The 18,088-nt window shown below is 35.8% G+C and overlaps 1 long non-coding RNA gene across 1 annotated transcript in view; it reads right to left on the bottom strand.

Annotated features, from left to right (window-relative positions):
• Positions 1 to 274: 274 nt before the first annotated feature.
• Positions 275 to 18,088, bottom strand: part of LOC145674287 (uncharacterized) — a 28,357-nt gene continuing 10,543 nt past the window's right edge. The window contains exon 3 of the long non-coding RNA XR_014128884.1: positions 275 to 515. This is a non-coding gene — a long non-coding RNA (uncharacterized LOC145674287). The remainder of the gene's footprint in view (positions 516 to 18,088) is intronic.

Below are 18,088 nucleotides of genomic sequence, written 5' to 3'. Positions count from 1 at the left end.
TGAATAACATATAAAAGTAACATCTTTACAGAGCAATGCAGATTTTAAACTAAAATGAAATTTCGACAATATCAAGATGGGTTACATCTAGTACCAAAGACAGGTCAAATCTGGTGGCACCAAACGAATTATTTCTTATAAAAACGAAGTCGATTATAAGGCACTTTTACTATCAAAATTGAAAGTTACATTCAAATGAACAATGAAAAAAAATACAAATTTTTAGAGCATACTTTATCCAGCATAAAATTGAACATTTCAATGCCATGGCAAAATTTATTCACCCCGCATGGTACTTATAGGGTTAAAATATTCTCATATTCTTAAATTTTCATACAGGGCTTCTTAAAAGAAAAACATAATTTTCATCCGTGTACATAAACAAATTTCCTGGAACAACTTAGTAAGCAGCAAAATAAATAAAGTATAGAAAAAACGTATATCCGACTCCGATGTACAGGATATGAACATGTATTTTGAAGCACTGATGTTAGCACTCTGTGGAATCAAAATTACTGAAAATAAAATGGACAAAATTTTAATCAACAACTAAATAACACATGTCAATAACATTTCAGTAAATATTACAATTCAATGAAACGATGCAAACTATGTGTAATTAACTAAAATTAGAAACAAGAAAGATGCTATCCAAACTTATTTTCTGTATAAATATAACTTAAAACAATTTGTAACACTTAAAATTAGAAGAAGAACTGGAGGAATGGGAAAAGTAAAGGCTTGTGTTAAAATACAGTACATAGGCTAAGATATTCTGTTTCTACAAAATCATTTCTGAAAATATTAAATTGATTTATTGAGGGCTTAATACATCGATATGTTTCAAGTAATTTCCAAACGATTGTTTTTTGTGTTGCATTGACATAACAACAAAAAACAACAACAACAAAAAAAAAAACGTTTTAAAATGCAGTTATACATTTAGTAAGGTTCATTATATAAATAGTTATATTTTGTTGAGATTTGCGTTACTTAATATTACTGGTTTAGTCTTCGTTTTGAATTTTTCTCCGTAAACTGCATTTTGGTTAGTTCAATTCGCAACTTGCGTTTAACTCCTATTTTGCCTCATAGTTATATTCCTATTGACTTAAAATTAATTTAACTTCTACTTTGTATTAATTTTGGCAAGGCGTCCGAATTCATATGATCTGTATTGGGAATATGGAGATAGTAATTTAAGGATTTCCATTTTTTGAGGTAAATTTTAAACATTCAGTCAAACAGCTACTGTTTCCTTACTGTTTATCGTAGGATCATGGTTCATACCTCGTTTTTTAAAATATAGCATACTTTCCAGTTGCTTATCCAACTCATACACCTAAACCGGGAAATTAAAAAAAAAAACCGGAACATTTTTTTTTAAAAAATAACCCCCGGAATTTTTATTTCTCTGTGCTGGACCTGGTTCCACGAAGGAATTTGAAAATATCTCGAAAAATATGTAGTTATGTACAAAATGTGTGTGCAAAATGTCAATCTTCTATCTTTAAAGCAAAGGGCAAAAAAAGGTGAGCCATATATATACTAGAGCTGAAATACCCATTCTTCGCATGGGTTAGATAAAATATTTATGTAAACAAACTGAATAACGAAAGGAAAAACATATCGGTCATTTTCTATTACTTTTCATACTCGTATCCCGGTAAATGCCACCTGAAACTCCAGGTGAAATTTAAAAAAAAGAACGCCTCTGCCCCGCAGCCGTTGGGGCTGTATTTGGATGTCAAAGCCTGTGAGAGTATCATCATTCGTCTCAGGGAAAACTATGGATTTCACGCTAATGTCGATCATTTTGGATTATTTTACATGTCTCGGTAATCCCACCCAGCAGGTGACCCCGGCTCGTAGGTAAATACAGGGATTTTGGAAGTTAATGTGATCGGAATTTCACCATTGATCTCAGCTAGAGCAAAAACTATGAATTCGACACTAATATCGGTCATTTTCTACTACTTTTACATGTCCCGGCAAACGCCTGGGACTCCCTTAGTTCGAATTAAAAAAAGGCGTTTCGTTTTGGTCTGGGGCCTGGACCAAGGTACCCGTGACCAAAAATTTGTCAACTCTCGGTCCACTCGTCTGGTCCTCAGGCCACACACAGTCCCACAGGCAGACATACAGTTAAACTTTTTATTATATATATATCTATATATATATTCACTACGTCATTACTATTTGGCCTAGAGTCATGGCTCAAACGTCGTTTTATGGTGCAGTATAACGAGCCATTTCCAACGGTACCACTGACATGTCCGTATCATACACCTGAATCGGGAAATTTGGGAAGAACTGGTAATTTTTTGAAAAGAATCACCCCCTTGGAATAGTCGCTCCCCTCGTTCCCGGGCCCGGGTTCTCGTAGGAATCTCAAAAAATTCAGAAATTCTGAAAAGAACACTCAATCCGTATCTAAATTTCAATCTGATATCTTGAAAACTAAGGACGTAAGAAATTGAAAAAAAAAAAAAACATTGTCACTCCCTTCCGCCCCCACTTGGTGTCACCAAGTTGACCATACAGTTTCAAAAGGACTGTGGGCTTTTTTGATCCATGCTTGACTTGACCAATAAAAAACAAATTTCTATATCTGAACAAACCCGACAACCTGCACTCGGAAATGCACAACTGTTACTCAAGGAGCTGAAAATACAACTGTCGTCTGGACTTTGGACTCACCTGGGATGAATTTCATCTAATACTTTGATATATGCTGGCCCGGAAGTTGTATCTCAGCATTTTCCATCAGATAGTGTCGATGTATTTCAGAATCTTACGAATACTGGAGAGTAGATGTTTTTGAGTACTGTTCAATGTCACAACCATTGGGGACGGTAATATTTGTTTGAACTGACTGCAGAATTACGATTTAGTCTCATTTCACTACCGATATACACAGACAAATCAGCAATACTTCTCTCAGCATATACATAGGTTGTTCAGCCTACGTCTGGCCGATTTCGTTCCTTCCCCCTCCCGTGCAGAATAGACTCACACGACCTGGCTCGCATCGTCCTGCAGTGTTGTGCAGTGGCTTCCTGGGAAAGGAGTTGTTTTTAAGGTCGACAATAACGCACGAAACAGGACCTTTGTTGTGAGTGTTGTGTTAAATTTGTTTCCAAGTGTGTAGTTTTCCGCTCTGTGACTAAAATGCCGCCCAAACTAAGCCGGGTTTGGGAAGGCTATGTTGCGGCTATTTATGACGCCCACTTTAGTGTTTCTGTCATTAGAAAACAGTGCAATAAGAATGGTTGCAACATCAGTTTAAGTGAAATAAAAAAATTATTAAAGAGCTCCACCATTTGGGTCACCAACGAAGTTGCCTAGAAAGCGGGAATGCACCAAGGCCACCTCCACCATGCAGAGGAAACTTCGCAAAATGACAATGCAAGAAAATCCGCCAACAGAAAGGTGTATGGCTAATCGTCTTGACGTGTCTTTGGGGACTGTGAGCCGGATGTTACACCATCAACTCAAGCTGGAAAAAGTCATGAAAGCTCGCGGCTATCTTCTCAAGGATGCCCACCAAAAGGAACGAAATTGTAACGCCCGGAAGCTATGCCAACGGTATCTGGCAAAACAAAGGTGGATGTACGTCGTAACGCTCGATGAAGAATGAATTTACCTTTCCGACTGCGGCAAACCGAGAGCCATGTACCGAGAGAAAGACACCAAGAACTTCAGAAGGTGGGTCCGAATCTGTAAAGAATCCTTCCCAAAAGGGTTCATGGTCGTTACTGGCTACTGTTACCGAGGTAAACTGAAGATTCGTAGAGTGGCGAAGAACTACAAAATAAATTCGCAGTATTTTCAGAAGCAGATCATGCGGCCGATCTAAGAGCATGAGATTCCACCAATATACGGAAATGACGCCAATCTGCTGCGCATTCACATGGACAAGGTCTCATCACATACCTCACGATCGTACCTCGCATTCTTCACGGAGATGGAGGAGGCAAGTGTTATACAGGTGATACCTTTCAATGAGGTACCTGTTAAATCTCCAGATGCAAGTCATATGGACTATTGTGGATTTGGATTGCTGAAGCGGGCTTTGGTAAAACGGCGTGTGACAACTGTGGAAGGACTTTGGAAAGCTGTGCAAAGGGAATGGGACAAGATTCCCCTTCCAGTTTTTTAGAGAATCCTATTACAGTAGAAATTACGGTGTTGGAGTATTGTTAGGAAGCAAGGGAAACACATCGAGGACTTACGGACCTGGCGCCAGGAATTCTTGTAAATTTTTAGGCAAGTTGAAATTGGCCAAATGTAGGCTGAAAAACCTCTGTATTCCATAAAACGCTATATAAGACTAAGCGCGTAAAGGCATATTGACGAATGTTCAGTTTTATTATGGGACACACATTAATTAAACAATATATTGGTGTTTCTATTCGCTGATTCAAAAATAATGTTTGTTCTTCAATCCTGCATGCTCTCGACACTGTTGATCATGACCGGTATGACGTTCCTTTACAGAATAAAACATTGTCTAGTTCCTTACCAATTCTGCATCGCTTTTGTATTTACCATTCCATCTTTCTATGCCCGAGTTAAAATGATGACTCAGGAGCAGGATACGCTTTGTATCATAGAGTTTGTTAAGTTTATCTCTGTCATGACAGTGCAAACAAATTCAAATTTCAAATTTCCTCCGGGCTTTCGGCATCTAAGGCCATTTAGCCCTTCACGTTTTGAGGGATGACGTCCCGCGGCGGGCACACAATTCGGGGAAAGGGAAGGAAGAAGGGATGGGGGAAGGAAGGAAGCGGCCTGGGACTTATATGTTAGGTACCATCCTTGCATTTGCCTGGTGTGAATGAGAAAAAACGCAGGAAAACCTCATTCAGGTTGGCTGGCCTGAAAAAGCGTTTTACACTTTTTCGACAAAGTGCCCCCACCGGGAATCGAACCCGGGATCGCTTGCTCCGAAGGCGAGAGCGATTCAGGCAACAGGTTGATTAATATTGACACGTCATCTGGTTATGAAGTGGTACAAGTTAGAGTATGTACATACCCCGAAGGTGAACACCGGTGGCAAAGAAGTCCAACTTGCTGGCCAACCATTGAATGCTTTAACACTAGAAGTCCGCTTAGGGGGTCCTTTTTGACCCCAACATGATATATTTTATGATATTTCTTACACTTTTACTTGTATTAAATATTGATAATTATATGGGTTATATATGTACGCCTTACTATTATTTAAAATGTTTAATTAACTCGAAACCAGTGAAATAAATAAATATCCAAACGTAATTACTGCTAAGATAAATGTGGGGTCGAATTTGACCCCACGCATATTTAATGTTACAATATTCAATGCTGACTTCTAGTGTTAAAGACAAACAAATCATGTTCAACGATGAGTCTACCTTCTATCTCATTGACAAGGAAAAGAAATATGATGCAATAATTTCGAGCCAACAATGGTTAGGGCCATTTTCTAACTCTTGAGTACACTCGAAAAGAAAGTTTAATATATTACAGTGACACATATTAACCAAGCTTTAATGCCATACATAGGGACAATTCCGTACGTAATCTACCTACATATTGCTCTGTTGTACAATCCCAGCCCATTCTATTTGATAACTCAATTGTGCCGGAAGTGACGTTTACTATGGTCTTCCCCCAAGCCTCCATATATACGTATATGCAACAGGGTAAGTGGATGTAGTTACATTTGTAGGCCTACATTGAGTGAAGTGTTCATTACTCGAACGAGAATAATTCATTATGGACAATGCTTGAAAGTTACACTTATGTTCAAAATTATTGTCGCGTATATATAACTGTCTTCTTGTAACTAACTAACTAACTCTATGGCCTATGGAACCCGGAGGTTCAATGCCGCGTTCACAAAAGCTCTCCACTGACTTCTATTCTTCTTGTAAGAATGTAATTTGATAATGATTTTGCAGGGCACTTTTAATACTGATACTATGTGTATAATCGGGAAATGCAAATTCGTGGTAAATTTCATAGGAAAAGAATTATAAATACGAAAATTAGAATGAGTAAAACTAAATGTTGCTAAATGGACAACAAAGTTTTATTCTTATTTATTACTCTTTTGACATGAAATTTTCCACATACATGTCTTTGCCGATTATACACATACTAACATTATAAGAAACACCGGGCGAATTTGTTATCAAATTATATTCCTAGAACAACATATTTATAGACATACGACAATAATTTTAGACATGAGTGCAAATGTAACCTTCTTTCCCGACTTTCAATATGAATTGCTTGGATGCTTGCTGCTGTAACTCCAAAATGAAAAAAAAAATATTCTGGGGAAGAATATGTAGTTCGTTGTTTTATTAAAACATATTTCTTATGCTTGCAACAAAAACATAATTGTAAACTTTTTCTTAGTGTTGATAGTGAATAATATTTTTTTGATGCGACTTTGACAATAAAGTTCAAAGTCCTATCCTAGAAAATTTCAGTTTTGAAGTTAGGTCCCTTGTTCCACATGTATTTGAATTAAAATGAGGTGAAGAAAAGTTAGCTTGGCTTAAGTGTTATCTACATTTAAGAATGAATTTCAGACAATGTAGCAGTCATTTTTTGTCATAGGGAAATTAGACCCCTCATTCTCATTTTAGGATACTCATTTTAATCAAAGTGAAACGATAAAAACCAAGCCTGGTTTAAGTGCTAACAATGTTTAAAAATATAATACAAAGCTAAATGTTTCCCCAGTTTTCATAGTTTATAAGTATGAAAAGAGAAACTAAGACATTATAACGGAAAAAGAATTACCGATAACGCTTGAACATGTATCAACTCATTTTTAATAAGTAATTTATATTACCAGTAGTAGAAAAATGGTCGATCTGGAACACACCTGGAACATATTAGAACAATTCAGGAGCCCATGGGAAATCAAAAACCTTGAACCGTCCAACCACGGTCTTTTACGACCTCCATTTTAGGGGTGTATTTGTTCCCTTTTATGAGCACTTTTTAGGGGTGTACTCATTTTCTTTTATGAGTACATTTTAAGGGGTGGACTCGTTATCTTTTATGATCACTTTTTCCACCCCTTATTTTACCATAGCAGGTAATACATAAGACTACGTAACATAGCAGAAATGTGTTCGTTTCCTTTTAAGATCACTTTTTCAAACCCTATTTTAACATAACGAACATAGCAGAGCTAAACATAGCACAGAACACATAGCAGACATAAGACTACGGGGGGGGGGGTATTTGTTCTCTTTTATGAGCACTTTTCCAACCCCTATGACCATATTTTTCCAACCCCTATTTTAGCATAGCAGAGCGTTCCACCCCTAATTAAACATAGCATAGATTACATAAGACTACGTAACATAGCAGTGGTGTACAGGTTTCCTTTTCCAACCCTTATTTTAACATAGCAAATAATACATAGCAGTTGGTTTATTTTTCCACCCCTATTTGAACATAGTCCATTTTAGGGGTGGACTCGTTCTTTTATGAGCATATTTTCCATCCCCTATTTTAACATAGCATCGTTTCCTTTTCTGAGCATATTTTCCAACCCCTATGACCATATTTTTCCAACCCCTATTTTAACATAGCAGAGCGTTCCACCCCTAATTGAACATAGCATAGATTACATAAGACTACGTAACATAGCAGTGGTGTACTCGTTTCCTTTTTCAACCCATATTTTAACAAAGCAGAAATTAAACTGAGACTACGAGCATAGAGGAGAATACATAAGATTCGTTCCACCCCTATTTAAACATAGCAGAACTAATAAAAGAGTGTGACTTATTTTCCAACCCCTATTTTAACATAGCAGAAATTACATAAGACTACGAAACATTTTAAGGGTGTATTTGTTCCCTTTTATGAGCTCTTTTTAGGGGGTGTGCTCGTTCCGTTTTTCCACCCCTTATAACAGAGACTACGAACACATAGTAGAGAATTAGGGGTGGACTCGTTCCCTTCTTATTTTACCATAGCAGATAATACATAAGACTACGTAACATAGCAGGAATGTATTCGTTCCAAAAATTACATAAGACTACCAACACCCTGAACCGTCCAGCCATGGTCTTTTACGACCTCCAGATTAGGGGGTGTACTCGTTTCCTTTTAGGGATATATTCCATCTCCATTTTAACATAACAGAAATAGCAGACAATGAGCATATTATAGCAAAGACTACCAACATAGTAAGGGGATGTACTCGTTTCCAAGATAGCAGAAATTACATAAGACTATGTAAAATAGCAGGGGTGTACTCGTTCCAACCCCTATTTTAACAAAACAGAAATAGCAGACAATGAGCACATTATAGCAAAGATTACTGAACCGTCCACCCACGGTCTTTTACGGCCTCCATTTTAGGGGTGGACATAGCAGCAGCACAGATAGTCATTTTAGCGGGTGTATTCATTCTCTTTGATGACCACTTTTTCCACCCCTAAGAAAAGACTACGAACATAGCAAATTCGTTCTACCCCTATTTTAACATAGCAGAGCTAATAAAAAACTATAAACACATTTTCTAACCCCTATGTAACATAGCAGAAATTACATAAGACTATGAACATATATTACAACCCCTATTTAACACAGCATAGAAAGAACTAATAGTAGGAGTGTACTCGTTCCCTTTCATCAATCCTTTTATTAACATATGACTATAACAAAATCCAATCAGAAATTACACAGAGTCTACGAACACCTATTTTCACAACCCCTATGTATAAAAGAGTATGGCCTTTTTTTAAATCACTATTTCACATAGCACAGATTACAACCCCTATTTAATACAGCAGAGAATATGAACCCAAAGCAGAAGTGTAATCGTTCCCTTTTATTAACCCCTATGTAACATAGCAGAATTTACCAACGAGAAAAAGCGAAGAAGGAATATTTTAACTAGCTGAGTATTTTAAACCATTTTCTATTATTTAAATAAGTAAAGGAATAAATTTGTACTAACCAGGAAAAGCGAAAAAGTCCCATTGGAACTAGCTCAGAATTTTTTTCCATTTTTTACTATTTAAATATTACAAAACGGTATAAAATGCTCAGCTAGTGAACATGGACCTTTCTTCATTTTTTAAATAATACATTCTTTTCTGGTTCTTACAAAATTGAATAGGGTAAATGTTTTGTTTTTTCGGTCAGTACTAATTTATTCCTTTGATTTATTTAAATTGAACAAAATGGTATAAAATTCTGAGCTAGTCAAACTGACCCTTCTTCGGTTTTCTTCGTTTATTTGAGTAGTACAAATGGTACATAAATTCGGAGCTAGTTAAAATGGTCTTTTTTCGTTTTTTTCTCGTTGGTACAAATTTATTCCTCTCTTGGTTTAAATAGTAAAAAAAACGTATAACATGTTGAGCTAGTTAAAATGGCCCTTCTTCTGTTTTCTTCGTTTACTTGAGCAGTACAAAAGGTACATCAATTCTGAGCTAGTTAAAATGTTCGTTTTTCGCTTTTTCTGGTTAGTACAAATTTATTCCTTTGCTTATTTAAATAGTAAAAACAGTTTAAAATACTCAGCTATTTAAAATGGTACTTCGGTTTTTCTGGTTGTTACAAATTCAAATAACACACTCAAGTCATTCCTTCGTTTATTTGAGTAGCAGTAAAGCAATAGAAATTCTGAGCTAGTTAAAATGGCATTTCCTCGTTTTTTCTGGTTTATTGGAGTAGTACAAAAGATACATAAATCCTAAACTAGTTAAAATGGACCTTTTCTCGCTTTTTCCGGTTAGTACTAATATATTCCATTGTTTGCTTAAATATTACAAAATTATATAAAATACTCAGGTAGTTAAAATGGCTCTTCTTTGGTTTTTCTGGCTAGCAGAAAACTAAATACTCCAGTCAAATGTATTTCTTTGTTTGAGTAGTACAAAATGATGTAAATTATGAGTTAGTTAAAATGGTCCTTCTTTGCTTTTTCTGCTTGGTATAAATTTATTTCTTCGTTTATTTGAATAGCGTCAAAAGGTATAGAAATTCTGAGCTAGTTAAAAGGGCATTTTTCATTGGTACAAAATTGAATATGTCACTCAAATTTATCCCTTCGTTTGTTTAAATAGTACAAGAGGATATAAAATTCTCTGCTAGTTAAAATGGCGTATCTTTGCTTTTTCTACTTGGTATAAATTTATTTTTTATTTATTTGAATAGCCTAAAAAGGTATAAAACACCAAAATTCTTAAAGTGGCCTTTCTTGGCTTTTCTCGTTAATACAAAAGTAAATATTTGACTCAAATTTATTCCTTCTTCGCTCTTTTCTTCTTGGTACAAAATTGAATAGGTCACACAAATTTATCCGTCACTCGGTTTACGAGTTATTTACGTTTAAATATTTGACCTTTGCTAGTCAGTACTTTTGGAACATGTAGTACTAGATGAACCATTACTAAATATGGAAACATCACCTCAATATGTTGCTCCGTTTACGAGTTATTTACGTTTAAATATTTGACCTTTGATCTTGATGGTCAGTACTTTTGGCACATGAAGTAGTTGGTGACCTATTGCTAAATGCGGAAACAGCATCTCAATGTGTTGCTCCGTTTACGAGTTATTCTGGTTTAAATATTTGACCTTTGACCTCCATGGTCAGTACTTTTGGGACATATAGTATTAGATGACGTATTACTAAATGGGGAAATAGCACCTCAATATGTTGCTCCATTTACGAGTTATTAGGGTTTAAATATTTGACCTTTGACCTCCATGGTCAGTACTTTTAGGACATATAGTATTAGATGACGTATTACTAAATGGGGAAATAGCACCTCAATATGTTGCTCCATTTACGAGTTATTAGGGTTTAAATATTTGACCTTTGACCTCGATGGTCAGTACTTTTGGGACATGTAGTAATTGATGACCTATTACTAAATGTGGAAACAGCATCTCAATGTGTTGCTCCGTTCACGAGTTATTCTGGTTTAAATATTTGACCTTTGACCTCGATGGTCAGTACTTTTGGGACATGTAGTACTTTATGAATGCTTGTGTAAATTCTGCTATGTTACATAGGGGTTAATAAAAGGGAACGATTACACTCCTGCTATTGGTTCATATTCTCTGCTGTATAAAATAGGGATTGTAATTTGTGCTATGTGAAATAGTGATTTAAAAAATAGGCCATACTCTTTTATACATAGGGGTTGTGAAGATAGGTGTTCGTAGTCTCTGTGTAATTTCTGATTGGATTGTGTTATAGTCTTATGTTAATATGAGGGTTGATGAAAGGGAACGAGTACACTCCTACTATTAGTACTTTCTATGCTGTGTTAAATAGGGGTTGTAATATATGTTCATATTGTTATGTAATCTCTGCTATGTTAATTAGGGGTTGGAAAATGTGCTCATAAAAGGGAACGATTACACCCCATTAGTCTTTGCTATCTTAGTATAGGAGTGTTGTTAAAATATGCGTTCGTGGTCTCTGTGTTCATAGTGTTATGTAATGTCTGCTATGTTAACCCTTATCCGGGCAACCGGGGCCTCCCAGGCCCAGTAGCTTCATTTTTTTAAATTTCTCAGTAACCATACATATTTCGAAGACATAAAATACTGAAATCTTCCATCTTTCGTCGAAGTTAAAATCATGAACATATCGAGTTGGTAAAGCTTTTCTAATTTGAAAATCTTTTCCTGACGCAACCGGGGCCTAGGAGGCCCCGTATAACTTTAGTGAAATTCCTGTCAAATATTAGATCAAATTGTCCCATAATTATATATTGAACACGTGACTATTATAACCTTTAGTCGGAACAGTATGTGGTAACCGACATTGAATTTTGAGTCTTCTGCACTTAAAATATATACTGGGCCTGACAGGCCCCGGTTGCTCGTTTACGTTACAAAAATGTCTGGACCGGATTTGCTATTCTGCTTGGTCGGCTTACAAAAGCGTGACACGAAGTTTCGCTACTTGGCAAAAATATATACCGGTACATTCTAGAATAGTCTGAACAGTAAGTGACAATAGGCATTGATTTTGTGTATTCTGCACTTAAAATATATAATGGGCCTCACAGGCCCCGGTTGCCCGTTTACGTTACAAAAATGTCTTGCCCGGATAAGGGTTAAAATAGGGATGGAAAAATAAGCCAAACTCTTTTATTAGCTCTGCTTCGTGTTCATACTTTATGTAATTTCTGCTGTGTTACATAAGGGTTGGAAAATATGCTCATAGTCTTTTATGAGCTCTGCTATGTTAAAATAGGGGTTATAAAAGAGAACGAGTATGCCTCTATTATGTTAGTAGCCTTTTTGCTATGTTACATAGTTGTGTTTTCGTAGTATCTGTGTTCATCGTCTTACGTAATTTTGCTATGTTAAAATGGGGTTGGAAAAATAAGCCAATCTCTTATTACATCTGCTTCGTGTTGATAGTCTTATGTAATTTCTGCTATGTTACATAGGGGTTGGAAAATGTGTTTATAGTCTTTTATTAGCTCTGCTATGTTAAAATAGGGGTGGAACGAATTTGCTATGTTCGTAGTCTTTTCTTAGGGGTGGAAAAAGTGGTCATCAAAGAGAATGAATACACCCGCTAAAATGACTATCTGTGCTACTGATATGTCCACCCCCAAAATGGAGGCCGTAAAAGACCGTGGGTGGACGGTTCAGTAATCTTTGCTATAATGTGCTCATTGTCTGCTATTTCTGTTATGTTAAAATAGGGGTTGGAACGAATACACCCCTGCTATTTTACATAGTCTTATGCAATTTCTGCTATCTTGGAGACGAGTACATCCCCTTACTATGTTGGTAGTCTTTGCTATAATATGCTCATTGTCTGCTATTTCTGTTATGTTAAAATAGAGAACGAATACATTCCTAAAAGGAAACGAGTACACCCCCTAAACTGGAGGTCGTAAAAGACCATGGCTGAACGGTTCAGGGTGTTCGTAGTCTTATGTAATTTTTGGAACGAATACATCCCTGCTATGTTACGTAGTCTTATGTATTTTCTGCTATGGTAAAGTAAGAAGGGAACGAGTCCACCCCTCATGCTCTACTATGTGTTCGTAGTCTCTGCTATAAGGGGTGGAAAAACGGAACGAGCACACCCCCTAAAAAGAGCTCATAAAAGGGAACAAATACACCCTTAAAATGTTTCGTAGTCTTATGTAATTTCTGCTATGTTAAAATAGGGGTTGGAAAATAAGTCATACTCTTTTATTAGTTCTGCTATGTTTAAATAGAGGTGGAACGAATCTTATGTATTCTCCTCTATGCTCGTAGTCTCAGTTTAATTTCTGCTATGTTAAAATATGGGTTGAAAAAGGAAACGAGTACACCACTGCTATGTTACGTAGTCTTATGTAATCTATGCTATGTTCAATTAGGGGTGGAACGCTCTGCTATGTTAAAATAGGGGTTGGAAAATAAGTCATACTCTTTTATTAGTTCTGCTATGTTTAAATAGGGGTGGAACGAATCTTATGTATTCTCCTTTATGCTCGTAGTCTCAGTGTAATTTCTGCTATGTTAAAATAGGGGTTCTGCCATGTTCGTAGTCTTATGTAATTTCTGCTATGTTAAAATAAGGGTTGGAGTAGTTTTTGCTATGTTCGTAGTCTTATGTATTCTCTGCTAAGTTCGAATAGGAGTTGGAAAATATGATCATAAAAGAAAACGATGCTATGCTAAAATAGGGGATGGAAAATATGCTCATAAAAGAGAACGAATCCACCCCTAAAATGGACTATGTTCAAATTGGGGTGGAAAAATAGAGCAACTGCTATGTATTATTTGCTATGTTAAAATAAGGGTTTTAAAAGGAAACCTGTACACCACTGCTATGTTACGTAGTCTTATGTAATCTATGCTATGTTCAATTAGGGGTGGAACGCTCTGCTATGTTAAAATAGGGGTTGGAAAAATATGGTCATAGGGGTTGGAAAATTGCTCATAAAAGAGAACGAATACAACCCCCCGTAGTCTTGTGTCTGTTATGTGTTCTGTGCTATGTTTAGCTCTGTTATGTTCATTATGTTAAAATAGGGTTTGAAAAAGTGATCATAAAAAGGAAACGAATACATCCCGGCTATGTTACGTAGTCTTATGTATTACCTACTATGGTAAAATAAGGTGTGGAAAAAGTGATCATAAAAGGGAACGAGTCCACCCCTTAAAATGTACTCATAAAAGAGAACGAGTACACCCCCCAAGAAGTGCTCATAAAAGGGAATAAATGCACCCCTAAAATGGAGGTCGTAAAAGACCGTGGGTGAACGGTTCAGGGTGTTCGATTTCCCATGGGCTCCTGAATTGTTCTAATATGTTCCAGATATGTTGCAAATCGAACATTTTTCTATTACCATTACCCCTAGGCCATAAGACCGTCAGGTATTGTATTTTTGGTACACATTCTAATATACCTTTAGAACAAGTATTTTAATAAAAGCGATATTATGAAAAAAAATCCTAGACAAGTGCTAGCAACTTTAATCACTTAAGTAGTTTACACCTCTGATTAAGGAAAATAAAAACCTTGATGACATTTCATATACTCAGAAAAAAATATAAATTATTCCTTTACGAATTAAAATGGAGTTTCAGAAAAGCAGTGAGGTACGTGTTAGCGTGGGTTTACTTGATAGTCAGTTTATAAACCAATTAGCGTCTCACTAACTTGAGAAGCTCGTGAGATCTGCTTTCTTCTGTGAATCACTGATTTGAGAAACGTCATAAGTCAATAATGTCAATAATGCCGAAATACAAACCGATATTGCATGAACTATTAGCGATACTTTTGACATATCACAACCCAACGGTGTAGCTATCAAGAATCAAAGCTGTATGAAACTTATTTTCGGCATATGGCTAACTTATGACGTTTCTCAAATCAGCGATTCATATATTTGTAACTATTTTTCTCCCAAATAGTGAACAGAATCAAAAGAACATGAAAAATATTCCACGTGAGCACATAGCAACGTCTGTTGAAATGTTCATTTGAGACAATTCAGCGTTTTCGAGTGGTGACTAGACTGTGTCATTTTTATATGTTAAGAAAAATTATATAAGAATTGCCTTCGACCATCTTCAACACGAAATTTCCGAAAACGCTGGTACACATGCCCTGTTGTTTTCAAGATGGATTTTATACACCAAGTTTTAACTCTCTAACGTGAGTAGGTTTTGATAAAACTTTGGCATGAATTTGGAATCTTTTCCTTCTCTTCGGACACTACTTTTTTATTTGTTCAGAAAGTCTATATCCTTCGTAATGATCTGTGCTCAGTAATTGATTTCTAAAAATTCAGACATTTTCCAGTAAGAATAAAATAAACAACGTCGATTTCATTCAAAGTGGACCATCAGTCTTTAAACATCTTTCTAACGTTTAAATTAATTAATTAAAAATGCCGAAATTGTGAAAGATGCAAGTATATATATGGAGTATTGCCTGACAAAGTCTCCAATAAAACCATATTAAGTGGTACCAATCCAACATGTGCTTATGAAAAAGAGCACTAACTAGGGATGATTCCATCCCGGGACCAAGTACCTGGGAAAAACCTATATATCGTCTGAAATCTCTTGCTGTGAGAAGTACGAAACCGTCTTCAAATCACTGGCAAACCCACAACCTGGCCATATAAGGGGCCCGTTTGTTGATGTTTGTGACCCTATGTATAGCGTATTTGACAGAAATATAAATGAATATTACGGTGCCTTACACGTAAGCGCCTGAGCCCATCATGCTCCTTTTTCGCTCATAGCTAGAACGTGACACAGGTAAGGGTTTGATAATATCACTTTTCACCCACACGTACCCATTTCGTCAGTGTTGCCAACGAATTGTAAATACATTGTGCAAGAAGGTTTCTGTACCACTGGATGTATATCCATAAAACGTGGCATAAACATAATTCGCAAACATAATTCGAAAATATACTGTAGACGTATTCCTCTCCCAAGTACCCCAGATTGTCAGTGTTTTCAACCATTTGTAAAAGTGATATGTTGTAAAACAGGTTTCCTGCGATGAGGCCCAACCCTAGCATGTGGCACATCACATAATTTAGTGTGATGAGCAATCTTTGAAGACAAATCGTGGTTTCTCCACAATTGCTTTGTATATGTCACAATGAAGCTCCTACGACCAGATGCATACATTACTCATCCAACCAATTGTACGAACACCTAACCTGAGGCTTTCATTGTTGCGTAGTCAACAGTCATGACTTACGATATATGTGCAGCAGGATTATACATATCATTAGACATGGAGGAAATATATTGGATTTTTTTTAGATCAGAGGCCAAAAAATTTTTGAATTGCCCTAAATCGTGTTTTCGTATCTTTAACGTAATAAGCACATTATACTGTGTTAAGTGATAGTTCCGGCTTGGCTACACTATATATAGTTCTACAGATATGGGGCGTACAAGAAAATGTTTGATTGGATGAAATATTTTGGATTTTTTAAGATTAGAGCCACAAAAGTTTTGAATTGCCTCTAAATCCAGTTTTCGTATATTTTTCGGAATAAAAACATCACACAGAGTTAAGTGATAGTTTTGCTTTGGCAACACTGTATGTGGTTCTCCAAATATGGGGCGTTCAAGAAAATGTTCGATTGAAAGGAATATATTATTTTTTTAGATTAGGAGCTACAAAATTTTTGAAGGGCCCCTGATTCTAGTTTTCGTATTTTTTTTACGGAATAAAGACATGATACTGAGTTAAGTGATAGTTTGGGTTTGGTTACATTATATGTAGCTCTCCAGATATGGGGCGTAAAAGAAAATTTTTGATTGAATGAAATATATTAGATTTTTTTTTTTTTAGTTTAGAGGCTGCGAAATTTTTGAGCGGTCCCTAAATCGAGTTTTCGTATGTTTAACGGAAGTAGCACATCACACTGAGCTTGGGTTTAGCTACGCTCTATGTAGTTCTCGAGATATCGGGCGTACGAGAAAATGTTTGATTGAATGAAATATATTGGATAATTTGCATCACGGACAATAAAATTTTTGAACAGCCCCTAAATCAATTTCTTTTTATTTTTTTTACGGAATAAGCAGTCATACTGAATTAAGTGATAGTTTTGGTTTGGCAACACTGTATGTAGTTCTCCAGATATAAAGCCTACAAGAAAATTTTTGCTTGAAATGTATTGGATCTTTTGATCCAAAAACTAGGTTTACTAAACATTTTCAACAGGTGCAGAGTTATTTGAAAATCAATTTAAACGAAAGAGATACGATATGAAACTATTGAGAATTGGATATTGAAACACCAGAAAAATACAAATGAAAAAAAAAAAACAACTGAATATTGAAATACGATTAAGATTGAAAGCATGGTATGAGAGATACTTGAGCATGATGTGGTTTCACTAATGCGACCATGTCTGGTTTAATCTTCGTGAAGTCATTTAAAGTACTCAGTAACTTTTTTAACAACTGTCCAAATTTTTAAACCAAAATTAGAAATCACTTTACTTTTTATCGTATGACCCAAAATTAAGGGTGTTGTGAAGTTTTAAAATTTTCAAACGGTCTCTATTTTGAAACAGTATGACGCATCATATTCAATATTTGTAATATTAATGAAATGGCTAAATTTGCTTTTTTATTCATTCGGTTTTAGGGAAGCTACTCTGTCCACTACATACAACAAATCGATTCTACTATTATAGAAATAGATGGGTACCGTGAGATTTCCGCAATAGGTATATCAAAAATGCAGCACAAGCTTATTACAGACGAGAAATTATAAGGGGGTCGCTGGCATGAGCATGTGATAAAATGGAGGTCGTGATAGGATTTAGGTTGAGAACCACTGGTATAAGTTGATTTCAAGAGTTTGGAGAAATTTTAACTTCAACATTGAGATGTGTCGTGCACATTACTTTCTGATTTAACGCTAGACAGATCAGTTCTTTCACATTTTTCTTACGTTCTTTATTGAAGCAAATATCGCATCAAATTTTCATTAGACGCATGTTGTGAGAACCTGAAATTTTGACTTAATATTATTATGGACAAGATCATTGAACTTGTACCTTGTAAAACAAATGAACAAAAGGAATGTTAAATTCAAATG

Source organism: Thermobia domestica, chromosome 17, assembly GCF_964235325.1.
Source record: "Thermobia domestica chromosome 17, izTheDome1.hap1.1, whole genome shotgun sequence".
NCBI lineage: Eukaryota > Metazoa > Arthropoda > Insecta > Zygentoma > Lepismatidae > Thermobia > Thermobia domestica.
Note: the sequence above shows the minus strand (reverse complement) of the source record. Positions and strands in the feature narration are given on the sequence as shown.